At 42.9% G+C, this 11,109-nt stretch overlaps 1 long non-coding RNA gene across 1 annotated transcript; it reads right to left on the reverse strand.

Annotated features, from left to right (window-relative positions):
• Positions 1–213: 213 nt before the first annotated feature.
• LOC309842118 lies at positions 214–4,907 on the reverse strand. The gene is made up of 2 exons (XR_014299500.1): positions 1,027–4,907; positions 214–858 (listed from the first exon to the last, which is right to left on the reverse strand). It is a non-coding gene; the product is annotated as an uncharacterized lncRNA (long non-coding RNA).
• Between the last annotated feature and the right edge of the window lie 6,202 nt (positions 4,908–11,109).

Genomic DNA, 11,109 nt, shown 5'->3' on the forward strand with positions numbered 1-11,109 from the left:
CTCCCTGCCTCTCTCCTCCCGCGCGCGCGGGCCCTCAGAACCAATCAGCTTGTTCCCCCTTCCCGCCTCTCTCTTCCGCGCGAGCGGGTCCCCAAAGCCAATCAGCAAACTCCACGAATGCCTTTTTCAAAAGTTCTGTCAACCAATCAGTTGCGCCCCACCCAAAACTTGTTTGCACCTGTCTATAAAAATCCTGCACCACCCCAGCCAGGTGTGCTCAGCTAGCAGGAGCTGCTGACCACCCGCAGGTGCGCGCTGACCACCCGCAGGCGCCTGCGTAACAATAAAGAACCTCTTGCTGATTGCATCCAGTGGCAGTGTTGGATTCTTGGGTAAGGGGATCCGTGGGTCTTTCATTTGGAGGTTCCACCGAGATCATCGGACTCCTGCCCACGGATCCAACTGACTCCCACTGGGAGGTAAGCTGGCCAGCATTCTTGTCTCCTGTCTCATGTTCTCGTTTGTATCCAGTCTCGTGTTCTCGTTTGTAGGCCTCTGTTCTGCCTGTGCTTCGGTAGCATAGGACTGTACAACAGCGCGCGTTGTTGCTCTGTATTCTGTAGGCAGCTTGAGAAGGAGTTGACGAACTCGGACTTCTCCCCTGCCACCCTGGGGGACGCCCCAGGGATCTGTCCGCCACAGAGGAGCCTCGTGGTTCCCCTGGGCTGGTTCTGTCCGCCGCAGAGGAGCCTTTTGGTTCCCCTGGGCTGGTTCTGTCCGCCGCAGAGGAGCCTTTTGGTTCCCCTGGGCTGGTTCTGTCCGCCGCAGAGGAGCCTCTTGGTTCCCCTGGGCTGGTTCTGTCCGCCGCAGAGGAGCCTCTTGGTTCCCCTGGGCTGGTTCTGTCCGCCGCAGAGGAGCCTCTTGGTTCCCCTGGGCTGGTTCTGTCCGCCGCAGAGGAGCCTCTTGGTTCCCCTGGGCTGGTTCTGTCCGCCGCAGAGGAGCCTCTTGGTTCCCCTGGGCTGGTTCTGTCCGCCACAGAGGAGCCTTTTGGTTCCCCTGGGCTGGTTCTGTCCGCCACAGGGAGACCTCGTGGTTCCCCTGGGCTGGTTCTGTCCGCCAAAGGGAGACCTCGTGGTTCCCCTGGGCCGGTTGAATTTGTATTTTCGGTTTTGTACCGATCGCGCAGCGTCCTTCTTGTTAATTGTTTTGTGTGTCTTGCTTATTGTCCTTGGTGTTTTCTTTGACTCCGAATGGAGGCCAACAATGTATGTCTTCATGCATGTCTCCATGTTATGTCTTTAAATGTGGATATATGTTCCTTGTACTGGTCATGAAGGTTACATTCTGTTTAAGGGGACTCTGGCTTTATTTCTCTCTGTTTCTCCTAATAGATGTGGGGGGCTTCTCCCTCACTCAGTTCCCATGTAAATGGCTATTACTGGAGCCAACTGGGGTTGGTCTAACTCGAGACAGAGACTATAAGGAATATTCCCAAGCAGCTGCCGAAACTCTCTTTGTTTCAGGGAAGTTTCCTTGTGTTCTCTGGCCTGACTTGGACTGCCTAACCCCTCCCCCCTTGCTGGTGGGAAAGCATGGCGTCTGCTCCTCTGTTGGGGCTTAGGAGCTCCAAAACCGGGAATCCTTTCTCTGCCTCCTGGTAGCACTTTGTTTCTTCTGTTTCCCCCTAACGTGTTTCTGTACCAACGTGTGTGCAGCCTGCATGACTAGCCTCTAGATCATGCACCACGGCTCCTTCTCTCTCCACTGTAAAGGAGCAAGAAGAGCACCCCTGGACCTAACACTCCCCACTCCAGATCTTCCCACGCATGTCTCAGGTAAACATTCAAAGTGGAGTGGGCCCAGGTGGAACATAAATCACTATTGGAACTAAGTTAAGTTTGTTGGTTTAATTAAGACCTGTCTTTTAAGTTAGCAGTAAATGTGAAACTTCAAAATTTACTGAAGGTCAAATAAGCTCATGTTATTTATTAAAATTTGTTAGCAAAGAAATGACTAAACTGATGGTTAATTGTCTATTTCAAAGTTCTAATGGGTAATTGCTGAAGTAGCTTTCAAAGTCTTTGGTAACCTGAAAGTTTTAAAGTTTTGCTTGGATGACAAATGGAATTGAATTATGGACATCTAGGTCTTAACCAAACAGGATAAAATACTAAGTCATAAATTACTGGATGTAGGTTTGTTCTTTTGACTTCTTACTGCAAAGAAACTAAGAGTATTTAAATCTGCTGGTAAGCTTGTTTTCCACTTAACTGATTCATAAATTTGCCACCTGAAGAATTCTGTTGTAACAGTTCACAATTGGTTAATAACTAAAGGTGTTTCTAAGAATACAAAGTTCTGCTTAGTATAACTAAGACTGATGGAAATAAAAGGAAACTCTGTATGTAGGAAAGTAGGAGATATGTAAGAAAGATTTAAGGAATGGGAATACATTTTGTTGAAGGTAAAGAAAGATAATTTTGTCCTAAATGAGATGGTTGTTTAGAAGGAAATGGCTTGGGACAAAACCTGAATGCAAAGGAAAGTTGAAGGTTTGTGAAGGGAAATCTTCAGAAAAGGAATTTTAGCTATGGTCAAGAATGGATTAAGATTGAAATGAATGGGTTTTAAAGGTACATTGGTACAAGACTGAAATTCTCTGTTCAAAAGGACAATGTTTTCTTAGATCAATTGATCTGCTGTTAAGAAAATGTAAATGGTTTTCTCTTTGCCTGCCCAGAAAAACGAGTTTCTATGTTCAGTTTTATCAGGTGTTTAACATCCCTAATTATATTTAGGCATGTGCTTTAGAACTTTCTAAGATTTTAGCAAATGTTGACAAGATTTAAGTTGTAAATCTCTTTAACTCAGGTTAAAGGTATGTGAAGTTGCTCATGAAGTACTACTGAACCAATGATAAACCTTGGGTTACATTTGGGAAAATGCTATAACTATTCTAGAAATTCTACGCACTTCCTAAAGTTTAACGTTTTGAGAGATCATCGCTTGATACTGTAATTATGGAAAAGTTATGTATCACAGAAATAACCTGATTTCCTTGCAGCTAAATTGTAAACTCCCGTGTCTCTTTAGCTCTAACCATATCCATTCTGAGTTTTTGTCATTTATAATTGTTTTAATTCTCTGGTAAAATGAGTTTTATCTTCAAGGAGATTCCTATAAAGGACTTTCAGGACAAATACAGATATTTGATATGCTTGAAAATCCTAAAACTGAAATGGGTAAGAATTTCCAAAACGGACTAAAGCCGCATTCACCAGATTTAGTAACATGGGACTAAAAGATTATAGTGTTGTGTCCCTTAATGTTTTGTCTTTAAACATTGCTGGTTCTCTCTACTGTTTGCTCTTACAGACTAGGGATACTCCCTCCTAGTTATCTGTAACTTATAGAGATGTAAAAGTGCTCATTTGTAAAAGTGCTCAAAGCATTCACCTTCTCTCTCTATCTGAACCCTCTGAAACCAAAAGGTCTTAGTAAGTATTCTTTCTTCCATGGCAATCAGTCATTTGCATAAGTTCAATAAGAATCTGTTCTCCTTGTAACAGGAAAGAATTGGAAACTGGTTATTTTACCAAGGCTTTGACTGGGATGTCATATTTGAAAAGACTCAGATATGACCAGACAGCTTTAAGGAACTAAGGTTGACTTTATGAAACCTGGAGCCATAAAGCCCCTTGGGACTGTTGGCCTGATACCTTGCTTACAGAGTTCCCAGCAGCCCCACCAGGTGAGTAAAGAATGTCACTCCTTGGTAGGTGCAGTCTAGGGAAGAGGAATTCGCCCAAAGGCATTGCAGGCATGCCTCATGGCAAGTACAGGGCTTGGCTTCTGGCCTGGAGAGGCTACTATAAGTTCAACCTAGAGATTCCTTATACAAAGTTCCAGCAAAGCAGATTCTAAAAGATCTATTGATCACAGTCACTGTTCTTGCTGAGCTTATGTAAATAATTAGGCCAAGTTTGTTAAAACTGGACTTGTTTCACAAGTGAATTAGTCCTGATTTGGCTATCTCTGGAAATGAGGGTTATTTTAGAGAGAAAAAAAAATTATGTTTTAGTAACACACCTTTATGGATGTTAAATTCTAGATTTGATTGTCTTTAAATGTTTACCTAAGCTAAACAATTTGAGATAAACTTCAGAGAAGTTGTACAATCGCTTCTTTAGTCGATCTTATTATTTTGTGGGGATATTAGCAGACCCCACAGCACATGATTAAACAACTGGAAAATGGGATTGACTCCCCTACAATTGTATAACTTAACTAACACCTTATGTGTGGCTGGGATAATGAAATTGCCTAAAAACCACCATACCGCACTCCATAGGATTAACTATGGACTTGTGAAATAATGGATGACCCCACTTTCTTTATGAATGGATTGAATGCTCCATGAGGGACTCCCCTTATCTTTTGACAAGTTTTCTCACTTGCCAGTGATCCTCTGTAATCAGGATATTGTTAAGGCTGGACCACTCAAAGGTCGTCTTATTGGTTTCATCCCTTAGTCATATTTATCCTAGAGGCCACCTCTGTTGAGGTGCAATTGCAAACAGATGCTTTAACTAAGCATGGAACAGCCCTCCTATAAAAGAGCCTCAAAGCTCACTATGGGACAGTCCTTGACTGTAATGATGTCACATCAGGTCCAGATTTGTCTTAGAAGCCAAAGGCCACCAATGGATGATGGAGGCCAACTTATTAAATACTGGGCTACACTAACAGATATGCCAGAAATAATACTTAAAACTTGTCAAACTTTAAACCTAGTTACCTGTATGCCTGAACCTGACCACTGTACTTCTTTCTCTATAGAGCAAAAATGTTCAAAAGTTATTGATCTTGCTTACTCTATCTGGCCAGATTTAAGATGCCCCTATTAAAAATATGAATGACAGTTGGTTTTCTGATGACAGTAGTTTTCATAGAAAAAAATAAGAAAAGCTAGGTGTGCCATAGTGCTCACTAGCACTTTGCAATTGCCAAAGCCTAAGAATTAACATTTATACTGACTCCAAATATGCTTTCCTGGTACTACATGCCCATGGAGCTATTTGGAAGGAAAGGGGATTGCTATCAAGCCATAACTCCCCAATCCAATATGGGCCGAAGTTCCAAAACCCTCCTCATCGCTATACTAAGGATGGCATATATCAAATCTGGGATACACATCTGTGTCTTACACCCATGATTGGACAGCTCAGTCAGAAGGCAGTTTTATGCTGGGAACAAGAATCATACGAGTGGTACTTGGGCAAATAACACACGTTATCTGGGATGGCTATCACTAGAAGTGTGTTCCCAAGTTATAGTACTCCAGGCTACTGACTGGTTTGCTACTGACTGGGTAAGGCGACCTGGCATCAGATGGCCAGCTCCAAATGGAACCCACTGGATATGTGGAACCAACCTGCGGCCCTGGCTTCCTCCCGGGTGGATAGGTCACTGTACTTTAGGATTTGCCTGGATTCATGGGCGCATTACTAAAACCATCACAACTCCAGCTAATCTCCCCAACTTGAAACAAAGATGGACACGATTTGTTTTTAAATGGTGTGATCACTTAGCATCCATCTTTGTTCCATCTGCGGGACTAGAGGATGTCATGTGGCATGTAGAAGCCCTTAATAAATATACTACAGAGGCACTCAGTGATTGACTAAATGGCATCTCCCTACTTAATACCGAAGTGTCACAGACACGCAGGGAAGTCCTACAAAATAGGATGGCTTTAGATGTCCTTACAGCAGCCCAGGGTGGCACATGTGCAATCATCAAAACAGAATGTTGCATATACATCCCAGACTATCACAAAAATGTCACAGGAATAATAAAGGATATGAACACCCAGATTAAGGCCCTACAAGATCCTTCTCTCTCAGTAAATGGTTAAGTTCCTAATTTGAAGGAGGACTATGGCCGAATCTCTTTTTCGGGCTTTTCATTCTTATCGCCTTATTAATCTTAATATGTTGCTTTGTTCCATGTTTCTCTACTTGGTGCCGAGACTCCATTGCTACAATGACTTCGCCACGACAGACGATCCTTGTCGCGACAAGGACGCCTCTTCACTGTCAGCGCTGGATTCAGCTGCCTCCACCTTTGTAACTCCCTTATGTTCCTACCCTGATCAATATTGACCCGAGCAGGTAGGGACAGCTCTACGCCCCTATTCAGCACGAAGAAGTTATAGAAGATGAGACCTTCCACCTTCAACCCCCTTAAAGATTTCAGGGTCAAGATTGTTCAGGGGGAAATGAAGGAGCAGGAGGCTGGCTGAAGAGAAAGCAAAAGCTGGCGCCTTGCACCCCACTTAGAGCAGGAACAAGACGAATGGATATAAGATTCTATCCATGATAAAGAAAAAGGGGGGAATGAAAGACCCCTGCCCTGAAAAGTCCCCTCCCCTGGAAGATAGATAGGATAACTAACCGCTTGTTTGCTTTTCTGTGAACCGCTGGCTTTTAGGCGTAGATTAGGTTATTAATTGCGTGACTAATTGCTCTTCTGCCCTTATGTAACTGTTTGGCTTATAGAAATAATAGAAGACGCCATGATGGCATTCCTACCTTCCCCCTTCTTGTTCCCCCTCCCTGCCTCTCTCCTCGCGCGCGGGCCCTCAGAACCAATCAGCTTGTTCCCCCTTCCCGCCTCTCTCTTCCGCGCGAGCGGGTCCCCAAAGCCAATCAGCAAACTCCACGAATGCCTTTTTCAAAAGTTCTGTCAACCAATCAGTTGCGCCCCACCCAAAACTTGTTTGCACCTGTCTATAAAAATCCTGCACCACCCCAGCCAGGTGTGCTCAGCTAGCAGGAGCTGCTGACCACCCGCAGGCGCGCGCTGACCACCCGCAGGCGCCTGCGTAACAATAAAGAACCTCTTGCTGATTGCATCCAGTGGCAGTGTTGGATTCTTGGGTAAGGGGATCCGTGGGTCTTTCATAACAATCACACAAAATAGACTGTAAAATTTATCAAAGAGTGGGGCTGAGTTTCTTATATATGATTTCATGCAAATTTTTGTCTACCTGATGATTTTTAGTTTTTGTCTACAGGGTGAGTGAATAAAGGTGTCTCAACATGGTCCAGAACTAATGGTGTTCCCTGGCTCACTATGAAATCCAGGGTCATTTCTGTTTCCTTTTCCATGAACTTCTCCTTCCTCTCATTTGGTCTGTTTTTCAATCGGACTGTTTGTCTTCTTCTCAATTTGTAGGCACGTCAGAGACATGAACTCCTTGAACAGCTGATGTTACAGATGCTTTTCACAGCCTGTTGCCCACATGCAGCTTTACTCTTTTTTGATATACAAATCTTTTTCAAATTTTTAAAATAAAGTGGCATGTCATTTCTTCTATGGTCTGTGGGTCTTATCTCTACCTAAGGTAGTCTACCACTTCCCAAATTTTTACATGCCCCTAGATTGTCTCCAAATTCTTTATCATTTTGTTTGTAGAGTTAGAACTTAAACCAATTTACAAGGTTAATCAATCTGACATCTGCTTACATATGTGATAGGAAGCAAGAGTTCTAAGAAAGAGAGTTCTTTCAGCTCTGAGGGATAGAGCTTAAAGTCAATATTCAATGATACTCTGTCTCATTTTCTAGAAGGAACTGGTGGTTTCTGTTTGGAACTCTGACAATTTTTTCTTAGTCCCTGAAAGTCAAATAGGTTTACGTCTGTTTTGGTTTGAGTCTGTTCAGCTAATTCTCCCTGGGACTTGAAGGCTTTATGAACTGAAGGCATGACTGTTTTTCAGCTCAAGTAAATGCTGCATTAGTTCAGTTATAACTTCTGTTATTTTCTCCTTTTGTCCTCAGGGTACTTGCAAGGTAGATTTGGACCTGACCTCAGATCTTACTTATTCGTTTCTCATTTCCATCTCTTTGAAATTTTGCTCAGTGTTCTGGGATATTCCTTTGGAAAATCAATTTTGTGGGGCACCTGGGTGGCTCAGTGGGTTAAGCCACTGCCTTCAGCTCAGGTCATGATCTCAGGGTCCTGGGATCGAGTCCTGCATTGGGCTCACTGCTCGGTGGGGAGCCTGCTTCCTCCTCTCTCTCTGCTTGCCTTTCTGCCTACTTGGGATCTCTCTCTGCCAAATAAATAAAATCTTTAAAAAAATCAATTTTGTTCTCAGCAGTGATCATTACTGTTTACAGGGTTCCTATTACATGGTACAACTAGTGAATTTAAGTTTCAAATCTTTCTTGTATTTTTATGTTTTAAAAGACTTATAAAATTTATTTGACACAGAGAGACAGAGAGAAAGTGAGCACAGACAGGGAGAGTGGCAGAGGGAAAGGGAGAGGGAGAAGCAGACTCCTCACTTAGCAGGGACTCCCCACCCCCCACCACAGGGTTTGATCTCTGGCAGACATTTAACCAACTGAGCCATCCACGCACCCCAAAGCTCCCTTTCAAAATCTTCAGTAAGTATTTTGCTGCTCTTTACTGTAACTGTATCCCCCTCAGACTTCTTGACAATAAGTTTGTCTAGCTCTGTAGTCAGTTCTTAATCAATGAGGACACGTGCTCTGGACCTCAGTTTGGTGCTCCTCCACCAAGATGCTACCTGCCACTCAGGTGTGTGAACTCTTGCAGCTCAGGCCTAGTCACACTTTTGGCAACTCTGGGGCATCAGCGAAGCTACTCTAAGGGGACCATGCTTTGTGCATAAAAGCAGGCCCCTGCCATGAAGCAGCCCCTCTCAAACCTCCCCAAGTTGTCCTTCCTTACACAGCACAAAGTCTCTAAGAAACTCAACCTGCTGGGAAAGCCCATTTCTCTATGACCAAGGACCACAAGAGAGGGAAGGTATACCATGGGCCCCACACAGAAAGAGGTCTTCACTGAAAGCCTTCTAAAGAGAGTCTGCCTTTTCTTCCAGGCATTCCATCATGGCACCTCAAAATCCTGAGATCTCTTCCACTGCTCCCTCTGAGATGCCAAGAGGCACTTGGCAGTCAAATAGGTCCTTCCCACAGCCCACCTACATGATTATTGAGGGCCTGCCTGGTGCTGGGGATGGGTGAAGGCAACACAGGCCCCTGGTCTTATGCTCTGATGTCACTGGCTCTTGAGCAAAGGAAGGAAAATGAGAGGGTCCAGGAGACTGCACACAACATCATGTTTTCAGAACATCTCCCTGGCCCCCAAGATCACCTTGTCATGGCAATGTCAGCAGGGCATGGCAAGTGCTATCTCAGAAGTCCCTCTGACACCTCAGCAACAGAGAGAGAGCCCACCCATAAACATAATCCCTAGAACCAGCATCCTTTAGGAACCAAAACCCCTATGAGTCAATTACTTTGGTATGTGTTAGTGTATTTTTACCTATGTAAAATATAAGAAAAAGAGGAATGACATACCTGTATGATTTGGGGCAGTACAGCAACTCGATTTTGAGTGTTTTGGATTATAGCTAGATACTTTTTTCCAAAAAGAAATTTATAATCCATTTAATAAAAACAATGTGAATTGCCATGTATGGAATTTTTATACTATAAATGTTTTCATTGTCTTGAGTTGTAGTAATGTACATACACTGGCGCTGGTCTCAAATGGGGGATGTCTGGAAGGAAACAGAATACATGATTAGGGGAGTGAGTGTAAGCCACCACCCTAATCAGTTCAATTTCTCACAAACATATACCTCAGCTCTATATTTGATTGGATGAATATCAACTAAAACTTTAAAATTAAAGTACCAGAAATTATTAGGGATGACATTTTTTGGTAGACTTGTTTCTGATTCTGCCTTGTGACCTGACAAAGGTGGGATGGTGACTCCTGTTACTTCTTGCTTATTATAGCTATGGCATACAGCGGTGGAAGTACTAAGTACTAAGCCACTAGAAAATTTGAGAAAGGATAAGCAATTCTAATAGTAAGGATATTTTCACATACATTATAACTAATTTAATATTTTAGGACTGAAACAAATCTAGAAGAATGTACAGACATTCTTCATCATTTCAGGTACTTTAACATCCAATACTACCCTAATCAAATCCATGAGACTTTAGTTTTATAGCCTTTTCCTTGTCGATGAATCTGAAGAATAGAATCAGTATAAACTACTTTATGTCTGAAAAAATTCATCTTTGAATTTTGACTTGACCAGCTCCACAGAATAACAAGTCCCTTTCCTGGTGCAGCCACATTGGGAAACAGTGTGGAAATTCCTCAAAAAAATTAAAATGGAGCTGCCCTATGACCCTGCAACTGCACTCGGTATATACCAAGAAGATACAGATGTAGTGAAAAGAAGGGCCATCTGTACACCAATGTTCATAGCAGCAATGGCCAAAGTCACTAAAGTGTGGAAATAACCAAGATACCCTTCAATGGATGAATGGATAAAGATGTGGTCCATATACAATATGGATTATTATGCCTCCATCAGAAAGAATGAATACCCAACTTTTGTATCAACATGAACTGGTCTGGAAGAGATTATGCTGAGTGAAATAAGTCAAGCAGAGTCAATTATCATATGGTTTCTTACTTCTGGAGCATAAGGAATAACACAGATGGAGGGGAGAAGTGAGTTGAGGGAAATTGGTGGGGGAGACAAACCATGAGAGACTGTGGACTCTGAGAAGCAAACTGAGGGCTTTAGAAGGGAGGCAGGTAGGGGGTTGGGTGAGCCTGGTGATGGGTATTATGGAGGGCACATATTGCATGAAGCACTGGGTGTGGTGCATAAACAATGAATTCTGGAACACTGAAAAGAAATAGAATAATAAAAAAAAGTCCCTTTCTCCTTTAAATTTCATAATCAATACAAAAAGTTACATGGTATTGGACTTGAGCTACTACTTGCTGTATGTCCAGCTCTCTTACTTTCTTTTTTTTTTTTATTTTCAGCATAACAGTATTCATTGTTTTTGTACCACACCCAGTGCTCCATGCAATCCATGCCCTCTATATTACCCACCACCTGGTACCCCGACCTCCCACTTTTATATACCTGGAGGCACTTGCATGAGGCAGACAAGTTCTCAATAAAGAACTTTAATTCAATATATTAAAGTATACTATGTTTTCCACAGTGAATATAGACTATTTATCAAATCAGAATCAAGTTCTGAAAAAAAATACCCATATACAGATAGCTAACAAATACACAGCCCGGTACCT

Source organism: Mustela nivalis (genome assembly GCF_964662115.1).
Source record: "Mustela nivalis genome assembly, chromosome: 10".
Taxonomy (NCBI): Eukaryota; Metazoa; Chordata; class Mammalia; order Carnivora; family Mustelidae; genus Mustela; species Mustela nivalis.